This window comes from Quercus suber, unplaced genomic scaffold (genome assembly GCF_002906115.3).
Source record: "Quercus suber isolate HL8 unplaced genomic scaffold, Cork oak 2.0 scaffold_138, whole genome shotgun sequence".
Taxonomy (NCBI): domain Eukaryota; kingdom Viridiplantae; phylum Streptophyta; class Magnoliopsida; order Fagales; family Fagaceae; genus Quercus; species Quercus suber.
Window position 1 is genome coordinate 546752 of NW_027069600.1, and position 17796 is coordinate 564547.

At 40.3% G+C, this 17796-nt stretch overlaps 1 pseudogene; it reads right to left on the reverse strand.

Annotated features, from left to right (window-relative positions):
* Window positions 1-753: 753 nt before the first annotated feature.
* Window positions 754-17501, reverse strand: LOC111986624 (proteasome subunit beta type-7-A-like; annotated as a pseudogene).
* Between the last annotated feature and the right edge of the window lie 295 nt (window positions 17502-17796).

Below are 17796 nucleotides of genomic sequence, written 5' to 3' on the forward strand. Positions count from 1 at the left end.
TACCTCTCCCAACCCAGCATAGTGTCTTACTCCTCCAATCCATTAGCTTAGCTTCAAGATTTTCTAGAATGTACTTGAAGTCCGTGCATCTTTTTTGAGGAGAAATCTTTAGGGGTAGCCCCAAGGTGCTGACCAGTAGCTTTGAACCCAAAACCTCATGGATCTTTAGGAATTCTATGGTGGAAATACCCTAAAAGCTCTAGAAGAACTTAATCCTTAAGCCATCCATTATATTTAAGTTTTAACCCACCTAATTTAATAGGCGTTAAATGGTTAACGCATTGACTACTCACAGGAAACCAATCAATTTTTTTTCCTAATTCTACCCTACCCCAATATCCATTGAAATGACATATATAACTCTAAACCTCTTAGATAACTAAAATTACTCCTAGAGGAAGAGTTTTGTGTTACACTCAAAAGCACCCCAGGGTTAAGTGTAACATAATCAATAGTTTACACCTAACACAATACCAAAGAAAGGTTAACTGTTACACTAAACTTTAGGAAGGTTTTTCACCCAAAAAAAAAAAAAAAAAAAAACTTTAAGAAGGTTTCACGGGGGAAATCACCTATTAGAGAAGTGACATGATGGTTAACTTGAAGAAGGTTAATTGTTAATTGTTACAGGAAGGTTAACTTTTAAGAAGGTTAATTGTTAATTGTCATTTGTGTATCTTTCTCAATTTCAAAATACTCATACCTTTAAACCTCAAGTAATTTTTTAAATTTAAAAATTTAAGGCACGTCACAAGATTTAAGGCACTCACTATGATTTCGAGCTTGAATCTGCCAAACATAATAGACCAAAGTTTGATATTGACCATTAGACCTGAAACAGTTCATTCAAATCACTCTACACAAAGAGATCTAAAGCAAAGGAGGTATAATAGAAATTCATTCAAATTGCAACATGGAGTTGAATCAAAAATCTTATTCTTCCATTGTATCTCCTCCTTCAATCACTTCCGCCATTTCTTTCAATGGTGTGATCCTCGTCAATAGAACCTCTGCAACCATGAAAATTTGATGGTATCAGATGATCAATAACTCGTGGATGCATCAATTTGCATGCAGAACATAGATAGTATTGATCGTCCTTGCCTGATGCATCTTCTTGAATAGAAACGAAAGAATAGTATATAAAATGAATCAGCGAATAAATTGGTATCATTTAACACAATTAGGCACACTTGCCATAGTCACAAACCTTTCATACATCCTAAATATTATTGTAACAATTAACCACATTCAAATAATTGTCATTAGCGGAGACACCAAAGTGTCATAATCTTCTGCTGAATTTTTTAAGAAATGGTTAAGTGAAAATCAGAAACAGTAAAATGACACTGCATTGCTTCTTTACTAAAAGGAGAAAGAAATAGAAAATAAGTACATATTAAAAGGAGATTGAGACATTTCATTTATTCTCTGTTGACTTGGCTAATTGTTGGATTCAACTTGCCACTGTATCTATTTCTTCAAATCCAATCTATATTCTAAGGAAATTTATATTGGGCCCAGAGAACAAGTGAAAAACTTTACCCAATCAAGGAGGGGAAAATTTAATATAAACCAAACAAAGTGTAAATAACTAAGAATTAAATTTACAAATTTACTGTAACCAATTAATACTTTAAAACATCCAAAGTTAGCTTCATTCATCAATAGATAAGAGCATATAAGTCAATTAACTTCTAGACGGCTAATGATTCTTAGGATAGAATTACTAACCAGTCTTCTTGGGAAATGAAAATCCTTTGGAACTGACATAGGTGCGAGGATTTGGTAACTGGTGGTTTCTCAAGTACTCTTTTTGTCCCTAGACAAACAAGCATAATTAAAATCAGTTAGTGACACTGGTCTAGGTTAAGGGATAAAAAAATTCAAACAAAAAAGAAAATGAAACCACAAACCTTAGTTATCACACAAACATCTACATTGCTTCCACTTCCTAAGTCATTGAATATGCCAGAGCAAATAGCCTCACACACCAATTTTATTCCTTCTTCTTTCTGTAGAAAATTGTATTTGAAAATCATTATCCACAGAAACATTAAATAATCTCCAACAACAAAAAACCAGCACCTGGTTATTAGAACAATGAACTTCATTTCAGAAAACACAATTACAACCAAACTAGAAGAATCTTTTGCAAAGTAGACCGAGTCATGTTCTAGTTTTGTTTAGTGATGACAGAAAAAAGAATTTTTGACTTAATTCCACAGAGGTTAGATACACCAAAGTTGATGGTAAAAGCACTTCCAATCATATAGCAGAGACAATAGACTCGCTTACTGTCAGCCCTTCACGGTACTTCGACTCAAAAACAGACATTGCAGCAAGGGAACCAGAACCCATTGTAGCAAATGGCAAGGTGTCTGTTGATCCATGAGGGTAGATCTGTGCAATGAAATAAATTCCAAAACTAAAATCAGTATCATGAAGAACAAGAAAACAATATATGTTCAAATGTTAATGAATTGAACCCAACTCACAGTGTGCAAATGTGGTCCATTAGCATCAACTCCACCAAGCACCAAAGCAGCTTGAACATGACCTTGGTATCTGAACAAGTCTCGAAGAAATTAGACCTCCTTGTCCTTATCATCTACTAAAAAGTATAGAGCTACATTGCTGACGACAATGTCAATAGAAAATGTGCTTACTTGAAAAGGTGAGACTTTAAAAGAGTAAGAGCAGTGACAACCCTAGATTCTCGACCAGTATGATACCGATGTAGTTGCAGCTGAGAACTGACCATGTCTAGAAAAGACAAACGGCAAGGAAAACAAAGTTTAAGATAACTATAAAAACTGAAAAAGAGTTAGATAGACAGATGGATGACAGTTTTCACATAGAAATAAATGTATAGCAGAAGCATAAAAAACAAGTACAGGCTACATTTTCTTATAACTCAAAGATACCTGTTACAGCCTCTGTATCAGCAGCTGTTCCTGCTCCGCAGCAATAAATATTAGGTGCCATATAATGAATTTTCTCACAATTCTTATCACAAACAATAGGTCCTTCAGTGGCTCTTGTGTCTGCCCCCAGAATGACACCATCCTGGTGACAAATTGAGAAAAGTATATCAGCAAGTCGAAAGAAACTTGAAATCCACACGAAATATAAGGGATTAATAAAATTAATGACTGGTAGAAAAGTCCTACTAAGAACTTCACTAAAAAAAAAAAAAAGGCACAGTCCCCACCCCCCACTCTCTCTCTCTCTCTCTCTCTCTCCAAAAAGCAAAACATAAGTGCTCAAGTTAATGAGGTCATTATAGATTTGCAAACAAATTAATAAAAAGTATCTTCAAAAGAATTAAAGATTCAAGCATGCTAATAAACCCACTACAAAATTCCAACTGGGAGCATATAATGCAGCACTTTCTAACACGAGTCCATATTCACGCATAGAGGTACTTAGTGTCCATTTGGGTTAGTTTTAAAAAATGTGTGTTTTGAATAAAATATCGATTTCAAAATTTGTTTTTTGAAAACATGCTTTTAGAAACACAAATAAGCTTTTGATTAAATCTGTAAAAAGTATTGTTTCTATGAAAATCGACAGCGTGAAATGAGGCAATTTTTTAAAAAAGCACTCTATGAGCTGTGATTTGAAAACATACTTTTTCTCTAGTTTTACGAATGAAATTTTCTTAAAAATGCAAAACCAAACACTAATATATATATATATATATATTCGAATAGATCATATAATAATTCTCTTTCTCTAAAAATATCGAAGAAACCAAAAAAAAAAAAAAAAAGGCACAGTCCCCACCCCCCCCCCTCCCTCTCTTTCTCTCTCTCTTTCCAAAAAGCAAAACATAAGTGCTCAAGTTCATGAGGGCATTAGAGACTTGCAAAAAAATTAATAAAAAGTATCTTCAAAAGAATTGAAGATTCAAGCATGCTAATAAACCCACTACAAAATTCCAACTGGGAGCATATAATGCAGCACTTTCAATAACACGAGTCCATATTCGCGCATAGAGGTACTTAGTGTCCATTTGGGTTAGTTTTTAAAAAATGTTAGTTTTGAATAAAATATCAATTTCAAAATTTGTTTTTTGAAAACATGCTTTTAGAAACACAAATAAGCTTTTGATTAAATCTGTGAAAAGTATTGTTTCTATGAAAATTGACAGAGTGAAATGAGGCAAATTTAATAAAAGCACTCCATGAGCTGTGATTTGAAAACATACTTTTTCTCTAGTTTTAAGAATGAAATTTTCTTAAAAATGCAAAACCAAACTGTAATATATATATATATATTTGCAATTTATTGAAAATTGCCTGTTTTCCCTACTAAATTGCAATACTAAATGGACCCTTAATTAATTGTGTTTTCAGGTCATTACCTCATATGAGCATATAACATTCTCATCAAATTTAGCTCAAAACCACAACATAAATCGCTTATGCTCCTTACTAACATAACACTAGAGTACTAGTGAGCAAACCCAATTTAATAAAAGGAAGTAACAACTCTAGTTTACAACCAGTGATTCAGCCCAAGTTCAATTTGTCAATATACAATTAAAAACAATAAACTTTACCAACATGACTTTTAATTCATTAACAAAAACTAGTCCAAAATCATTAAAAAAAATTACGTTTAAATCACATTTCACTGAAAGACCAGCATGACAAATCGAATTCGACTCAAACCATAGGTGAATTAAGAGCAATTAATCCTAAAAAGAGACTCACAATGAGAGAAAATCTAAAAAAAAAAACAAAATCATATAAAACAATAAACAAATTGATATGTGATGAGCAAAATTATAGTGTCCAGGCTAAACCCATTAGCCTTACTCATGAGATAGAATCTACAACTTGAGCTGACGGGATGAGTTACATTCGGGGACTGAAGACCTTGAAGCCGACGGACATAAATGTTGAAGGAGCATGTGGTCCTTCATGAAGTATTGGGGCCGACGCCATCACTTGGTAGTTGACAAAGATAACATAAGTAAACGGTCCTAGGCTGACGGCGCAAAAGTAAAACCTTTGCTTGGCCTTCACGCATGAATATATAAGGAAATGACTTGCCTCCCACAGTCAATGTAAGTCTCCTATAAGGAAAGGATCGCGTAATATGCGCTCATGAGGTTTCCTATAAGGAAAGGACTCCTAGTCCAAGGAAGAGAGAGTCGGTCCTTTACAACTATAAAAACCCCAATACCCTCAGAAGTCAAGGTACGCATAATTGACCCTCTCTAGCACTCTGGAGTTGTAAAAGATTCTAATTTAACCTTTGGAGGGTATTTGGCCGGTACTACACCGGTGCTCTCTATAGGTTTTCTCTTTTTGTTGTGTAGGTGATTCTTTGGGCGTGCGAGCAACGTGTAACTCACTGGTGATTTTTTCGGCATCATCAGTTGGCGCCGTCTGTAGGAAAGCGCAGATAGTTTCTTTCGTGTTCAAAGACCACATTATGGCTTCTCGGACAGAAGAGTTACATGGTGCTAACCTGCTCAATGGCGACCACCAATAACATCCAAGAGGAGGAACACCCATGACTCCCCACGAGAGACAGATACAAACCTTCGTCGCAGTTGTGGAGTGCCTCACCAAGCAAAACCACGACCTAAAAGAACAGTTGCGCCAGAAAAATGCAGCACCAAACAATCAGAGAGAACAAGAAGGTACCAGTGCTATACAAGGAGATCGAGGGGGGCCTGAAGGTAGTAACGCCCCAAGCAAGCTAGAACGACAAAATATCAGCCTCTCATCCCTCATTGATGTAGCTTCACCTCCTGTTATCGCGGAGATACAGGCTATGAAAGAACAAATGAAGGTCATGATGAACGCCCTCAAGGGACAGGTGTCTAGCGACACGATTTGGTTCACCGAACCGATTTACCTTTCACTACTTCCGTCAACTCCTTCCCCCTGTTGCAAAAGTTTCGCATGCCACAGATTGAAAGCTAAGATAGAGTCAAGGATCCGCTTGACCACCTAGAAACATTTAAGACCCTGATGCATCTCTAGGGAGTAGCGGACGAGATTATGTGTAAAGCCTTCCCGACAACACTAAAGGGCCTTGCGAGAATTTGGTTCAGCTAGCTAACGCCTAACTCCATCAGCACCTTTAAAGAGCTGAGCGCCCAATTCAGTTCGCAATTTATTAGAGTGCATCCGTACAAGAAGTCTACTGCATGCTTAATGAGTATCAAGCAACGGGAGGATGAAACATTGAGATCTTACATAGCCCGCTTCAATAAGGAAGCACTCTCCATTGACGAAGCGGACGATAAGTTACTCGTGGTAGCATTTACGAATGGCCTAAAGAAGGGTAAGTTCTTATTTTCATTGTATAAGAATGACCCGAAAACTATGTTAGACGTACTATACAGGGCCACCAAATACATGAATGTCGAAGACGCTCTACTAGCTCATGGCGAAAAACCTAAGAAAAGAGAAAGGCAGGAAGATAACCAACAGGAAAGAGGGAGAAAGATGGCGAGAACCAGAGAGCAGAGAGATGATAGATGCTCTAAGCCCCCTATGGGGAGGTTCACAAGCTTTACTCCACTAACCGCCCCAATCGACCAAGTCCTAATGCAAATCAAGGACGAGGGGGCATTGACTTTCCCTAGAAAGCTGAAGGGGGATCCCAACAAATGATCCTGGGACAGATACTATCGCTTCCATCCTGACCACGGATATGACACGGCTGACTGCTATGATTTGAAACAGCAAATTGAGCCCTCATTAGGCAAGGAAAGATGCAGAAATTCGTTAACAAGGAAAGGGCAGATCTGCCCCCTTAAGAGCAAGCCTCCCGATAAGATAACGATCGTCTGAGACAGCCCTTAGGAGACATAAGGATGATTGTAGGAGGCGCGGCCGCCAACAGCCTATCAAAAAGGGCTCGAAAGACCTATCTTAGAATGGTCCAGAATGTTCAACACACCAGCGTCGTTCCAAAGATGCCACGAATCAACAATCCCCTTATCAGCTTCTCAGAAGAAGATGACTGATGCCTCCACCACCCACATGACGACGCGCTTGTCGTTAGTATCCAGGTAGAAGACTTTAATGTGCACTGGGTCTTAATCGACAGCGGGAACTCTGCAGACATTCTCTACTACTGTGCATTCCAACAAATGCGGATCAGCAGAGAGCGACTAACCCCGGCCAATGCTCCGCTTGTTGGGTTTGGTGGAACAAAAGTGTACCCCTTAGGTGCAATCACCTTACCGGTTACCATTGGAGATTACCCCTAACAGATCACTAAGGATGTTACGTTCCTTGTGGTCGATTGCTCCTCTGCCTACAATGCTATTATAGGGTGACCTACCCTTAACTCCTAGAAGGCCGTAGCATCAACCTATCATCTGATGGTTAAATTCCCTACCGAATATGGAATGGGAGAATTATGAGGAGACCAAGTAGCCGCGCGCGAATGCTACGTTGCAATGTTAGAGATGGACAACCATTTGCAAATAATGAGCATCAAGGAACAACGAATGGGGGCAGAACCGGTAGAAAAGCTTGAAGAAATACCTCTCGACAGTTTCAGGGCAGACAGGACAACCAGGCTCGGTACTCTCACAAGCCCGGCAATTCGCTCGGCATTCGTAACTTTCCTTAAAGAAAATCAAGACGTGTTCACCTAGAGCCACGAAGACATGCCAGGAATTGACCCTTCAGTCATGGTGCATACGCTGAATGTGTCGCCCTCTTGTCCACCCAATCGGCAGAAGAAGCAATTCTTCGCCCAAGAACGAGACCAAGCAATTGTGGAAGAAGTTGGTAAACTACAAAAGGCAGGCTTCATTAGGGAGGTGTACTATCCCGACTGGTTAGCAAACGTGGTAATGATCAAGAAAGCTAATGGGAAGTGGAGGATGTACGTGGACCTTACTAACCTAAACAAAGCTTGCCCTAAAGACAGCTATCCCCTCCCATAAGGCGACATTTTGGTAGACTCTACGACCCAGCACAAGCTATTAAGCTTTATGGACGCTTTCTTTGGTTACAATTAAATCCGAATGCATGAAGCTGATCAGGAGAAAACTTCGTTCGTAACTAGTCAAGGCTCTTCTGTTATAAAGTAATGCCTTTCGGCTTAAAAAATGCGGGCGCGACATACCAAAGGCTTATGAACAAGATGTTCACGCGGCAAATTGGCAGAAATGTCCAAGTCTACGTTGACAATATGCTGGTAAAAAGTCGAAGGGAGGAAGACCACTTGGAAGACCTCAGCGAGACGTTTGACATTCTTCGCTTTTACGACATGAAGCTCAACTCAGGGAAATGCGCCTTCGGAGTAACGGTGGGAAAATTCCTAGGGTTCATAGTGTCACAAAGAGGCATAAAAGCTAACCCGGACATGATTTGGGCCATAATGGAAATGGCACCGCCAAAGAATGTGAAGGAAGTACAAAGCCTCAACGGCAAAATAGCCACACTGAATAGATTTGTATCAAGGGCAATAGACAAATGCTTATCCTTCTTTCGCACGCTAAAGAGATCTTTCGAGTGGACGGCCGAGTGCTAGCAGGCATTCGAAGAATTAAAAAATTATCTTTCTTCCCCGCCTCTGTTGAGTCCCTCGCAGCCAGGTGAAGAACTTTTTCTCTATCTTGTCGCCCTAATCAGAGAAGAAGAAAAAGTGCAAAAGCCTGTGTATTACACAAGCAGGGCACTTCGCAGAGTCGAAGAAAGATATCCGCCGATGGAGAAACTCGCCTTCGTACTAGTGATAGCGGCACGCAAACTCAAGCCACACTTTCAGGCCCACATAGTGATCGTCCTAACCGACAAGCCTTTACGACAGGCATTGAGCAACCCTGAAGCCACAGGACGATTGGCACTATGGGCCATAGAATTGAGCGAGTTTGACATTCAGTACCGCCCGCGAACTGCCATCAAAGGACAGGTCGTTGTAGACTTCATAGTAGAATTTACAAAAGACGAAGACAGAGGGGCAGAGGAATCTCCTCAATGGAGCGTACAAGTGGATGGGTCGTCCAATAGACAAGCTAAAGGGGCCGGCATTTTGCTACTAACACCCAAAGGAGACGTAGTCTAGTGTATGGTCTGCCTTGGTTTTCCTACCACAAACAATGAAGCAGAATATGAGGCTTTAATAGCAGGACTCAACCTAGCCAAAGCTGCAGGAGCCGCGAGCGTGGCCATTTATTGCAACTCTCAGGTCATCACCAACTAGATAAACGGGGGCTACGAATGTCGAGGTGAAAGAATGAAGAAATATTTGGAACAAGCAAAAAAGAGGGTAGAGGAGTTGAAGGCCAAAATCATACAAATCCCCCAGGAAGAAAACGAGCAAGCCGACCGCTTAGCCAAAGCTGCCTCGACCAAACACATGACCACCATAGATAACGTACTCTATTTTGTACAGCTCTCTCCATTAATAGATTTTATCGATACGTAGGTAGTAGGCTCTGAAAGCAATTGGACCATGCTATTAGTTTCTTACTTAAAGAACGGCGTATTGCTAGACAGAAAGGAAGCCACAAGGAAGTTGAAGGTCCAAGCAGCGAGATTCATTCTGATAAAAGACGTCTTGTACAAAAGAGGTTTCTCCCGCCCCTACCTAAGATGCCTGGGTCCTGAAGAAGCAGACTACGTTATGAGAGAGGTATACGAGGGAATCTGCGAAACCACTCAGGGTCAAGATCATTAGTGCACAAGCTAGTACGAACGGGGTACTTTTGGCCAACCATGTAGAAGGATGCCGAGGCTTATGTAAGGACCGGCAACAAGTGCCAAAGGTTCAGCAATATTATCAGACAACCACCTGAAGAACTTTCACTAATGACGGCACCATAGCCGTTCGCTCAGTGGGGATTAGACATCATGGGACCATTCCCCACAGTAATACGACAGCTGAAGTTCCTAGTAGTCGGCATCGACTACTTTACAAAATAAGTGGAAGCTGAAGCCCTGGCCACCAGTACAGAGAAAAACATACGGAGTTTCGTTTGGAGATGCATCGTATGCAGGTTTGGCATTTCTAAGGTCTTGGTCTCGGAAGCAATTCAACAACGACTCATTTCGGAACTTCTGCTCACAATTGGGGATACGGAACCACTACTCCTCCCCCACCCACCCTCAAGCAAATGGACAGGTCGAAATCACGAACTGATCCTTGCTCAAGATTCTCAAGACTCGGCTTGAGGGGGCAAAGGGTATATGGCCTGAAGAGCTGCCAAGCATACTTTGGGCATACAAGACGACGGCGAGGATGTCCACAGGAGAAACACCGTTTCGGCTAACATATAGGAACAAAGCGGTCATCCCAGCCGAAGTCGGACTCACAAGCTACAGGGTGCACAACTATGACGAAAGCAAAAATGAAGAACGTCTATAGCTCGATCTGATAGATGAAGTCAGGGCAACAGCGAAACAAAGGCTCACACGGTACCAAGACCGTATGACGAAGTACTACAATTCCTGAGTCAGACACAAAGAATTCCAGGTTGGAGACCTCGTCGTAAGGAAAGTCATGGCTGCAGCAAGAGACCCAACCCAAGGAAAGCTCGGCCCAAATTGGGAAAGGCCTTATCGGGTCACAGCGTGGCAGAGGAAGGTGATGTCGCGAAAGCCTAAAGAAAAGCACACACGATGCTCTCTTGATGGAACAGAAACTAAACTGTTAGTTCCTGGTAGTAAACCTCAAATTCACGAGGGATTCCTTGAATCCACAAGGTGATAGGTCTGGAATCCACCAGAGAACACAAAAGACACAAGTTTGAATTTTTATTGATAATAAACTATAAACTGAATTGCCTTTGGAGGTTACAATGTGTTTAAATAGTAAAAACAAAACCTAGGGTAACTAGAAACCCTAAAGTGGCTACGAAAGCATATAAAACCCTAATTTGACTAAACAATATTAAAAACACCTAAAAACAAGGAAATAAATGCCCTAAACCTAAAATAACGAAAATTACATAAAAATACCAAATATAAAAGATTACAGAAATTAATTAGAATATTTTGTCCTACATCAGACCCTTTCACTTGAAATAAACTCTTCCTCGAGATCATTCTTGAAATCTGAAATCTTCCACTCCAAATAAACAAATACTTTGAATGTTTTAATAACTTGATCTGGTTCTGAAACTTGAATCTGTCATAAAGTGTAGCATAAAATTTCTTCTCATCTATCTTCAATTTATTTGCAACATCAATCAACAAAGGGTTGATAGTAAAATTAAAATTTTCTACTCCAAGAAAATCAACATATTGTGTAGTCATCTTCAACAAATCAACTGAGACCTGAGAATTGTGAGTTGTGGACTCATCCTCATATTTGACCTCAATTGAATCTTCCACAATGTTCTCACTAATTACCATCTCTTCCTTCCTGTCATTATTCACAATCAACTCAACCTTCATTTCTTTGACCTCTTCTTCAAATTTTTGACAAGTGGTATTTTCAATCTTCAATTCAATAACTTGTAGCAAATCTTGATCTTTTCTAACCACTTCAAAATTTTCTTTAGAAATAGGCTGCTTCTTCTCAACCCTCAAACCCTTTCCTTTATTTGACACATGGACTTGGTTGTCATAATTTTGGTTTTGAATATATTGCTTTTCATATGAATATACAGATTTATAATCAACACTTGTATAATCTAGTATATCATAATAGTCATTAGGAAACCATAAATCAATTAATACTCTTTTCATTCTTTGCCAAGAGCGAATTGGATGCTTATCTCGTCGCTTTCTATCAATTTGAACGTCTTCCCACCATTCTTTTGCTTCATTGTCTAATTTATTAGATGCAAGCCGCACCTTTTCTTCATCACAAATCTTCCAAAAATTAAAATACTCTTCTAAATCAAGAAGCCAGTCAATAAAATCCATTCTACACATACCTCCATCAAAGAATGGAATTTTCTTATAGTTAGGAGTGCGTCTTTGAATATATCAAACATTGTTGTTGCAAGATGATTTCCTAGCAAGAAGAGTAGCAATCTTTTGTTGGATTTTGCCTATAATTTTCTGACTCTTTTCACAAAATTGGTGATTCTCATCAAGAAAATTAAGGAACTCAGCCCTAGTAAGGACTGGGTTATTGACGCTGTCACCGCCGTCATTGTTGTGGTGGTTACCGTCTCGCCGGTTAGCCATCAGACCAGGGTAAGTCAAGGCTTTGATACCAACTGATGTCGCGGAAGCCTAAAGAAAAGTACACACGATGCTCTCTTGATGGAACAGAAACTAAACTGTTAGTTCCTGGTAGTAAACCTCGAATCTACGAGGGATTCCTTGAATCCACAAGGTGATAAGTCTGGAATCCACCAGAGAACACAAAAGACATAAGTCTGAATTTTTATTGACAATAAACTATAAACTGAATTGCCTTTGGAGGCTATAATGTGTTTAAATAGTAAAAACAAAACCTAGGGTAACTAGAAACCCTAAAGCGGCTATGAAAGCATATAAAACCCTAATTTGACTAAACAACATTAAAAACACCTAAAAACAAGGAAATAAATGCCCTAAACCTAAAATAACGAAAATTACATAAAAATACCGAATATAAAAGATTACAGAAATTAATTAGAATATTTTGTCCTACATCAGAAGGGGACATACCACCTGGAAACGACAGATGGACGGAAGATGCCGCCTCCTTGGAACGCAGAGCATTTACGAAAATACTACCAGTAGAGATGATGACAACACCTCCTTTCATTTATAGTTTTACTCCTCAAACTTATTGATTACTTTAGTTTTTGTTACAATAAGCCTAAAGGGCAAGTTCTTTTAGTTTTTACTACAATAAGCCCAAAGGGCAAGTTTTTTTTAGAGCTACTTTTTTATGAATGCATGACAATAAGAGGAGTTTTATTCAGAAAGGCTGACGTTTTCTATTTACAAGTCTGCAAAAGACAAATAACATGAAAGGTAAAAAATCCTAAGTAGACAATCTTCAGTCTGCAACAATGGGCGACTGAAAGTCCTCAAGACCAACGAGCCAATCCCAAGAGGATAGGCCAGAGACCAAGTCCATATGGACAAGGCCATAAAATTAATTGTCCACGTGACGGACTCATTAAAAGAGACAGGCTTATTAAAGTGACGGTCTCAACAAAATGGCTCCACTAAGTCCATATGGACAAGGCCATAAAATTAACTGTCTACATGACGGACTCATCAAAAGAGATGGGCTTATTAAAGTGACAGTCTCAACAAAATGGCTCCACTAAGTCCATATGGGCAAGGCCATAAAATTAACTGTCTACATGACGGACTCATCAAAAGAGACGGGCTTATTATAGTGACGGTCTCAACAAAATGGCTCCACTAAGTCCATATGAGCAAGGCCATAAAATTAACTGTTTACACGACGGACTCATCAAAAGAGACGGGCTTATTAAGGTGACGGTCTCAACAAAATGGCTCCACTAAGTCCATACGGGCAAGGCCATAAAATTAATTGTCCACATGATGGACTCATAAAAAGAACAGACTCAACAAAGTGACGGTCTCAAAAAAAGTGGAACTTTAACAAGGGATAAGTCCAATGCAAGAAGCCGACGGACGTAACAAACCCTTAAAACAAAACAAGCCCTACATTAACATGGACAACTTCAAAAGTGAAGGAGCAGCTAAAAATCCCATAGTGGGGGCAACAACTTTACTAAGCTAACGACGTCATTAAAATAGTTGAATCAATAATCACTACTACTAAAATTATAACCCACAGCCAGGCTAATGCCCTTAGCCTGCAACGTGAAAAAAAACTAAGTCTATAAGGCAAGAAGCACACGAATAGAATAGCCATACACACATAATTAAAGGCAACGGTTACTAAAGTGTTGCAAGCAAGAGTGAGTCACTCATAAATTAAAGCCCAAAGGGGCACTAAAAAAAATTGTTTAAGAATTACAAATAAAAGCCCAAGGGGCACTTAACAAAGTTGTTTGCAAAAGGGAACAAAGGATATCAATTACAAAGAAATGATGAGTGAACAATAGGGGCATCATGAGAAGTCTTTTTACTTTTTCTGAATAAGGGGGTCTTCCCCATCTAGGACCTCCACAGAAGGATTGGAAGTAGTGGCTGGAGGGTTTGCAGCTGGTTGGGCCAAAACGACGCCACTATCCTCAGTTGGAAGAGCGTCCTTAGAGTCATCACCGTCGATGTAGACGGCGTCATTAGCAGGCATCATTGGCGGAGCATCATCTAACGTGATCCCAGATAGATCTAAGTATGGTAAGGCTGACGCGACCTGCTTAAGGCAGTCATCAAATCTAGTACCATAATATCCCCCCACAGGAATTGATAAAGGAATCTGACGCCTTAAACTTTTGGACCGCGTCAGCCCCAGCCGTCTCCACCTGATCACGTAGGGCCATCAATTCTTGCTCTAATTTCTCCCTCTGACGGTCTACCTTTTCCAGCTTCTGCTTTGTCTCTTTCAGCTCCAAGTTCAAGAGACAGACAGCGTCCTTGTACTGCACCTGCTGGTTCAGCAAGTTGGTATTGTGTTTTCTGACGCGGGTGACGACCCCTTCCTTAGCCGCACAACGGTCCTAGAGCGCTTTTACATGTGCCAGGGCCTAAAAAGGACACAACCATCAGTTAAAAAAAATGATGAGAAGAAAAGAAAGGATATTGCTAGGAGAGACGGCCTACCTGTGTTAAGTAAAATAAAGCTGGCGCTCCCAAATCCTCAGTCTCCAACAATGCACAAGAATCTATGTTCGTCGACTTTATGAATGATTCTAACTCTTGGACAGCATAGTCCTTATGCGTCAGCAGGCAACGGGGACCCTCGAGAACAGGACTAAAAGAGGTCATCACCCCCTTACCAGCTCCGTGACCAGACTTGGGGGGCGACTTCTTTGGGGGTTCTCTTCCAGAAGTGGCGGCCACTTTTTTAAGGGGACGACCGTCCTTCCCGTCGGGTTTCCTCTTTTGCGAACCCTTGACGACGATCTTGGGGGCTGACGAAGATGCCAGCTCCCCCTTAGCCCTCTTCTCTTCCTTCTGACAGGCAACTGTAGTCCTTATACGTTGCTTTGCTGCCTCCATTTCTACAAAAATGGGACACTTGAGGAAAACTGACGGCAATAACTGAAAATGACGGGACTACAGAGAAGACTACTTACGATGGTGAGAAAATTCTTCTAACTTAAGAGCTTCCGCCGTCGGTTCCCGACCTCCATAGTATGTGTGAAAAGCGTCAAGGGTAATTAAATTCTGGCACTTTCGCTCTTCCAAAGGGATCTTAAGAATCTGACAGATAAAGTCTCTTTGCTCGTCAGTTATGAAAGGGCGAATGTTGGCTGAAAAGAAGAATAAACTGACAATGTTAAGCCGCTATAAAAAATAAATAAATAAAGTATATGTAAAAAACTGACGGGGTTAAAAGCTGTTAGTTAAAACCTGAGTCCCTGACGAGGGCCCATGTATTATCAAAATAACCATGGGGAATATTTTCCCATTCCTCCTGACGGCATACCTAGTCCGTCCCTTTAAAAAAAAAGTATCTACTCTTCCACACCCTATTGGAATCTGGTATTTCAGACACTAAACTTAACTCCCTCTCCCTGACGACAAAATGATACATCCCCTTGGATGAAGAAAGGTGTTAGGGTCTATAGCAATAGAAGAATTCGTCTAAAGTAAGCTGATGGTGTCCTCCACTTAGACGACCCCATAGGATTTTAGCACTTATAAAGAACCTCCATGAGTTTGGGGCAATTTGGCTAATAGACAATCCTAAGAAATCAGCCAGCTGATGGTGTAAGGCCGTCAGAGGCAATTTGAGCCCGGCAGCAAACATGGCATCATACATACCAACGTTTGCGGTTCTCCCTGTATAGCACTTTTCATTCTCTCTGGGTAGACGGATAGGGATGTGGTTTGGGATTTGGTAATGAATGCGCAACTCTTTGAAAATCTTCTTACTCATTTTTGGTAAAAATTTATTGACGGCCCATTCCTCAAGAAGGATAAAGGGATGGCTACCTTCAGGACTTCCTGAAGTTCCTTCATAGGACTCCTCGTCACCTTTATCTCCGTTAGTATCCCTCTCTTCTTCCACCTCAACATCATCCCCCTCATCTACTACCTCTTCCTGACCTTCATCACCGTGACTCCCTACCTCCTCATCAGGAGATTGGGCAGATGACTCTCTCTCTAACGACCAGAAAAAGCTCCCGAACTCATCACCTAAACCAAATACCTCGTCGTAGCCCACTCCATCGCGAACCGACGACTGATCACTCAACGTGTCACTCGACATCTAACTACCTACAAGTGACGGATTTATTCTAAGCACCTAGGATGACGACCTCGCTATTGAAAAATTAATTGAAATAAAATGTGTACAAAGGAAGAAAAGAAAAAGGGACTTACAAGTTCCTGAAAACGGGTGACGGTTTTTGAAAGCAATAGCAGCAACTCAAGGTGACGATGTTAGGAGACTGGCGAAGTAAAGGCGACGGATCTTCTCTCCAAGAATTAGTAGAAATGAAATGGAAAAATGAGGGAAGAAGTGAATCTTATATATAAGGGAAAAAGGCACAGAAGACGAAGCGATGCCCTCGTCCAGAAGCAGAGCCAACCAAAACATGCCACGTGTCTGAGCATTTAATATTGGCTGCTTGAGGAGCCACCTCTGAATTGCTTTCTTGACCAAAATGAAAGATAGCAATAGGAAACATAACTCCATAACCCGTCAGCTTTAGCTGACGGAGATATGGAGTAGGGGGCAACTGATGAGCAAAATTATAGTGTCCAGGCTAAACCCGTTAGCCTTACTCATGAGATAGAATCTACAACTTGAGCTGTCAGGATGAGTTACATTCGGGGACTGAAGACCTTGAAGCCGACGGACATAAATGTTGAAGGAGCATGTGGTCCTTCATGAAGTATTGGGGACCGATGCCATCACTTGGTAGCTGACGGAGATAACATAAGTAGATGGTCCTAGGCTGACAGGGCAAAAGTAAAACCTTTGCTTGGCCTTCACGCATGAATATATAAGGAAATTACTTGCCTCCCATGCTCAATGTAAGCCTCCTATAAGGAAAGGATCCCGTAATATGCGCTCATTAGGTTTCCTATAAGGAAAGGACTCCTAGTCCAAGGAAGAGAGAGTCGGTCCTTTACAACTATAAAAACCTTAATACCCTCAAAAGTCAAGGTACGCATAATTGACCCTCTTTAACACTCTAGAGTTGTAAAAGATTCTAACTTAACTTTTGGAGGGTATTCGGCCGGTACTACACCGGTGCTCTCTGTAGGTTTTCTCTTTTGTTGTGTAGGTGATTCTTTGGACGGTCGAGCAACGTGTGACTCACTAGTGATTTTTTCGGCATCATCAATATAAAAAGGGTTACCTGAAAAATTAGACCCACAATAGTAGTTCCAGTCTTGCGATAAGACGGAGGAGGAACACCCTTTTTAGAAAGCATGCCATTCCCAGATGCACAAATCGAAACTGAAACCACCCTTTGGAAAAGCCTCCACAGCTACCTGAGACATTCTTTTTTTTTTTTTTATTTCTACTGACAAAGAAGACATAAAAATGAGATTTATGAAATACCCAGATGCTCTTTTTCAATGATAAAACTGGGAATCAAAGTGTTGTTGTGAGAGTTAACAAGGGAATTGGAGAATACCTGAGAGATCGATAGGGAAAGCAAATGAAAGTTTGTGAGAAAGACACAGAGTCCGCGAAGTTATTTTTAAGAGAGTATCTTGGAGCGGAAGAAATTTGAGTTTTTATAACCGACGAGTTTTATATTACACTAGTTGTTGTTTTTATCGACATTTGTAT